The sequence below is a fragment of the Bubalus kerabau genome, chromosome 18 (genome assembly GCF_029407905.1).
Source record: "Bubalus kerabau isolate K-KA32 ecotype Philippines breed swamp buffalo chromosome 18, PCC_UOA_SB_1v2, whole genome shotgun sequence".
Lineage (NCBI taxonomy): Eukaryota > Metazoa > Chordata > Mammalia > Artiodactyla > Bovidae > Bubalus > Bubalus kerabau.
This window is the reverse complement of record NC_073641.1, coordinates 73,707,943-73,714,222: the sequence shown is the minus strand read 5'-3', so window position 1 is coordinate 73,714,222 and position 6,280 is coordinate 73,707,943.

Below are 6,280 nucleotides of genomic sequence, written 5' to 3'. Positions count from 1 at the left end.
AGCTGCCGGCCCCACGGACAGTGCTCCGGCCGGAGCCCTCCCCGAGGGAAGCACGTGCAATGGCAAGTTCACCGAAGGTCCTAAGTGCAGGGTGGTCGTCAGCTGCTCGAGGGCGGCAAGGTTCTCCTCTGAGGAGCACAGCTCCCCATCCCCACCCCAGGTCGTCTCCCCAGCGCCTCGCAGGGAGCAGACCTCAGGGAACAGCCGCACCCTGGTGGCCCGCTGCCAAGACAGCTAATTGGGAGTAAGGCTCACTGAATGGCAGGTGGCCACATGCTCGTGCCTGGGAGGAATCTAGAAGTTCAGCCAGAAGAGGCTGATGGCACCGGGCCACCCTCCACTCCAACATGCAGCGTGTGCTCAAAATGCTGGCCTAGGCCGAGGCAGGCCCAGAGCTGGGATTGGCCAGATCTTGTGCGGTTCTTGCTGCAGTCTCTGGGGTTTCAGCGGCCTCCGACGGGGGTCTGTGCTTATCTGCCCCCTGCTGCATCATGTCACCTGGTGCACAGGGTCGAGTCCAGAAGCACAGCATGAGGGGAAGGAAGGAGCTGGTCCAGGTGTCAGGCTGCCTTGCTGACTGCAGGTCTTCAGATGACTCTGATCATCATCCCAGAAGGAATTAGTCGAGACCACACAGACAGGCAGCATTTTATAAAAAGGAAAAAATTGTGGGGACTTCCCCTGTGGTCCTGCGGTTAAATGCCTGCAGGGGGTGTGGGTTCGATCCCTGGTCAGGGAACTAAGATTCCACATGCCACAGGATGTGGCCAGAAAAAAAGAAAAAAATTGTGAAGGGAACACATTCTGAATGTAGGGAATTTAGGTGCAAAAGAAGAAATCAGAAGGCGAAGGCCACCCGCAGTCACCATGGATAGCTCATGGCTGAGGGCAAAGTTCACCACACCTTCGGGGCGACCCCACCCCATGGGTGCAGTCTGTGCAGGATGTGACACCAGGGGACAGAGCCACCACGGGGCAGGAGGAAGCTGGTTGGAGACCCTTCCTCTTTACAGCACGAGCATCTGTCCTCAGTCACCCCCAGCCCCAAGAGTCTCAGGACGTGCGGGAGCCCAGCGGGGACTTGCAGTCCCACCGCATTCAGCAAGGGGTCTTTCTCTCTGTCATCTGTGGCTCTGGGGTGTCAGCGTTCAGCTCCTGAGTTGGTGGTGAAGCTATTTGCTTCATTCACATTGTCGAACTCAGGACAGGGCCAGCAGGACTGTGTCTGCTGGACTCTTAGGCACACCTGGGGGTGCCCTTACCCCTCAGCAGTCTGCTTCTTGGAAGGGCTTCGCCAGGGGCGTGGTGGGGGTGGAAGGTTTCTTCCCAGAGTGACAGAAGTTACCCGTCAGAGTCCGGGTTGGGCGTTGTCAATTCATGGCCTCATAGGATCCCCAGCAGCCTTCTCTTCTGTGCCCACCCCTTGCAGGGCCCTTACAGAAAGTGACGTTGGTGCCGTGCTGCCCCCGCCTTTGCCAGAGTCTCCCCCTCCCCTGTTTTGCTGGCAGCACAGCTGCCTGTCAGGACCACCTGCTTCCCGCCCCTGCCGGCTCAGCACCCCTCTCTGCTTGGTTCTCATACTGAGCCCAGCCCACCGTGTACATTTCATCCCTAAGATACAGCGTGGAATTTCAGAAACTTCCTCCTTCCTTTCTATTCACACCAAGTGCCCAGCTCCTCATGGAAGCACTGTGCCATCTCTCAGAAGTGACTGTCAGCCTCTCTGGAGCTCCCTCTGCGAAGGGAGGGTCCTCAAACGCACCCTCTGCACAGGGGCACCCCTTCCTGTCTTGGTGTGGTAGCCGGCAGTCTGCATGTGTGCAACCTTGGACCAGAAAGATGGAGTGGAGAGGCGTCATTGCGTGTTTGCACACTGTAGCCGGAACCCAGCAAAGGACAGCTGCAGCTTGAGGAGGCGCAGCAGTCTGCCTCCAGGGCCATGGTGCCCGAGCGTTCAGATGCACCCACTCCCCTGGACTACGTGCGCCAAGTTGGTCCCAGCAGGTGTGTGGCGCGTGGCGACTCACGCTTTGTCGGTGCAGAATCCAGCGCCTGGACATCGGGGCTCCAGTCTCGTGCTCCAGAGATGCTGTCACTCTGGAGGCCCAGGTCCTGACGCACTGGAACAGTGGCAACAGAGCCTGCCTCCATCAGCACTTTGCTGTTTTACAGCCCTGCCCCCCTGAGAAACTGTGCGGAAGGTGATGATGGAATGTGGAATGTCAGATGTGGCCATTTCTGCAGATGTGGCCGTCCCTGCTTTAAAATGTCAGGGACAGCACCGATTTCAGGCCTATATTTTCTGTTGCTGGTAGCTTTTGCCTATATAGCTGAAAAATATTAAAATCAAAGATGATGTAGGAATGGGATGGAAGGGAGGTGATAAACACAACTTATAGTTTATATTTTTGTAGTTTCTATTGGATGAAAAAAGTTTTTAATATCTGGACAGACTTGTTGAATTTTTAAACACAGATGCACTATAATGCAGCCTTTCGTACTATTTCCCCAGTGCCTTTAGAAAGAGCTTTCAATTTCCAATACTGTGGTTTGTATTAAATTTATGATATTGATGTAAAATAAATCATATGTTATATGTGTTTACTGTAAATGGAAACATCTTCTTAATTTTCCAAATGAAATACCTTATTTCCTTTACAGTGTGTGTAGGCAAATTTACATTCTAAGACTGTCCTTTGCCGTCAGGCTCGGGGTCATGATAAGAGCGAGAGTGGACTTGGGGTCCCAGGAGGAGCCCCCACAGCTGTGCTGTCAGCCCGCCTCCCTTTCCTGCCAGACCTCCTGCCCAGCACCGAGGGCTGGGGGACACCCCAGACTCAGACTGCGCTGTGAGGAGCAGACGCCTGGCCCAATGTCACATGTGTCTCTGCCCAGGACCCAGGGACCAGTGTGTGGGAAGGGCCAGGAGGTCATCTGGGTCCAGGCAGAGACCCCCCCCTCCCAGGGTCAAGGGAGTCATGTTTTCATTTCTTTCGTTTGGTTGCAGAGCACCTCCAAACCGAATGAGCACTCAGCGCCCCGTATGGCACTTGGAGCTGCCCCGGTGCCAGTCCAGCCCAGCCCAGTCCCTTCCTGCGCCCTACAGGCCATACTCCCTCCCTTCTCCACGACTCCGTGTCCCTCCTGGGGAGACTAGGCCAGCCTGCCCCCACCTGCTGAGTCCCAGCCAACTGCTCCCTGGCCCTGGGGGCCAGAAGCCCAGCCTGCCGTCCCCACACCCACCTCCTCTCCCTGTGTTCTTCAGTCTCATCACGGGGAGACCTGGAGGCTGGCGTCACCCCACCGCATGACTCTCCCACCACCCAGCCTGCCACCAGTGGATGTGAGGGTTGTCTCCAGACTTCCGCTTGCCCAGCAGCCGCCCCGCGCCCTCTGTGTGCTTCTGTGGGACTGAGGACGCCCCCCGAGGTGCTGATGGCACTCCCCTCACCAGGCACTACCCAGGCGTCCTCCTCAGCACCCAAGGGACCCTGCCACAGCATCCGCACAGCCCATTCCAGGCTGTGGAATGAAGACGCCAGAGGCTGGGTGGCTTACAGACAACAAGCATTTCTTTCTCACGGTTTCGGAGGCTGGGAGTCCGAGACCTGGGTGGCGGCAGGGTCTGCTGACAGCGGGCTTCCAGGTTGCTGGGTCTCTCTGAGGCGTGAGGGGGCACTCAGCTGTTTCATGCGCATCTCCTTCCTTCACTCAACTGCTTGTTGAGTCCATGCTGAATGCCAGGTCCTGGGACGGCGCTGTGGAGAAGGAAATGGCAATCCCCTCCAGTATTCTTGCCTAGAGAATCCTGTGGACGGAGGAGCCTGGTGGGCTGCCGTCTATGGGGTCGCACAGAGGCGGACACGCCTGAAGCAACGTAGCAGCAGCCGCAGGGCCGGGGCTGGGGCCACGCTGGGGAAGAAGAGATGCAGAGTCAGGTTGCTGAAGCCGCGTCCCCATGCACACGGCCAGGGGGCAGGGACAGACAAGTGGCCAAAGGACTGCGTAGGTTCTGTGGTGCGTGGGGAGGGGCTGGGTGCTGCTCAGGCGGGTCGGTTGGGGTCTGATGACCCAGGTGGTGGTTTTGTGGGCGAGGCGGCCTCCGACCAAGACTTGACAGAAACACGGATTGCGCGTGGAGGAAGCTGGAGCGAGAAGGTGAGGAGAGAGCGGGGAAGAGGCCAGGCAGGGGTGGCAGGTCACAGGCAGGTCTGGGTGAGGGGGCCACCAGAGGGCTTGCAGTGAAAATGACCCCGGGCGGTGGTCTGAGGGCCAGATAGGCTGCAGGAAGGCGAGGGCCCCCAGCCTCCACAAAGACCATGCCGGTGCCGCGAGGCACCCTCATCTTGATTTCCTCCCCAGTGAGGTGAAAGGTCCTCTGCTGTCTGTCCTGCACTTGTTTGCTCTTTTTAGTTGAACCGTGGGCATTATTTTAAAATTCAGGATAGCTGCGCTTTGTCAGTTAAAGTTTCTCTCTCAGTCTATGGCTTGTCTTTTCATTTAAGGACTAAAATAGACACAAGAGTTTAAAATCTTGACACAGCAAACTATCTTTTTCCTGGTGGTTTATGTGTTTGTATCCTAAAATAACTCTTTCTGTCAGTGCCTCTGACATAAAGCCCATTTGTCTGGTATTAACATCACCACCAGAGAAGGCAATGGCACCCCACTCCAGTACTCTTGCCTGGAAAATCCCATGGATGCAGGAGGCTGGTGGGCTGCAGTCCATGGGGTCGCACAGAGTCGGACACGACTGAGCGACTTCACTTTCACTTTTCACTTTCAAGCATTGGAGAAGGAAATGGCAACCCACTCCAGTGTTCTTGCCTGGAGAATCCCAGGGACGGGGGAGCCTGGTGGGCTGCCGTCTATGGGGTCACACAGAGTCGGACACGACTGAAGTGACTTAGCAGCAGCAGCAGCAGCAACATCACCACAGCCGCTTTCTCGGGACCAGACCGGTGTGCAAACCTCCTCCAAACTTAACCATCCTGTTTTTTCATGTTTCACATATTTTTCTTACAATAACTAGTTGTTTTAAACTTGGGTTCTGATAATTGATATATTTGAACATGTTTCCACTCCTCCTTTTGTGTTTTAGTTACCGATGATCCTTTGGCTTTTCTTTTCCTAGTATCACTATGGCATTGCTTGCACTTTCTTCTCATATTTAACAGACTGTAAGCTACAGCCTAACAAGACTGTAAGCTACAGCGTAACAAGACTGTAAGCTACAGCGTAACAGACTGTAAGCTACAGCGTAACAGACTGTAAGCTACAGCGTAACAGGACTGTAAGCTACAGCGTAACAGACTGTAAGCTACAGCGTAACAGACTGTAAGCTACAGCGTAACAGACTGTAAGCTACAGCGTAACAAGACCTCTGTTCTCTCAGAACGCTGCAGAGATGTACCTCGCTCCCTTCTTTAGTCTGCCGGGTCAGAGCCTCTCAAGAACTGCTCCTGGTGTCTTCTGCCGAGTGCTGGCTTTCAGAGAGAGTTTTTCCGCTGAGGAAGGCACCAAACCCAGGTAGGCACAGGCCCCCAGCTCTGTCTTCTTGGGATCCTCTCCTGACCCAGGGACCCCAGCACCTGGGAGACATTGCTTTTTGGGGTTCCATTGTTTGTTTCCCCTGGTCCACTCGTGCACTGAGGATGTTTCAAAATGCCTGTACAGTTAGAACTTCAAACATAATTATAATTTCTGTTTACATTCTTCATTCCTCTAGTGTTCAGTCACTCAGTCGGTCCGACTCTTTGCGACCCCATGGACTGTAGCCCGCCAGGCTCCTCTGCCCATGGGGATTCTCCAGGCAAGAATACTGGAGTGGGTTGCCATTACTTTCTCCAGGGGATCTTCCTGACCCAGCATGGCACTATATTTTCACAAATTATTAGGGACAGATGAAATAACAGAGGGATCAGCCCTCAGAGCCGGTCAGGCGCTCAAGTCCTGGCCCTTGGAGAGTTATCTGCTATCAGCTGACTGTAGGTTCTGGTTGGCATGGCCACAGGTAGGGGGCTCACACACCTCCTCTTTCCTGCCCCTGCCTCTGTGAGCCCAGGCGTTTGCACACAGATACTGACCTGGGTCTGTGTACTCAAGCGTGTGTGGTGTCTATGGTGTACGTGTGGGTATGGAAGTCTGTGTGTGTGTGTGGTGTGTGCATGTGGTGCGGGGTCGGCATTTATGTGTGGAGTGTGTGGCATGTCTACATGTGATATGTATATCTGTGTGGTGTCTGTTGTGTGTTTATGTGTCTCTGTGTGTGGTGTGTCGC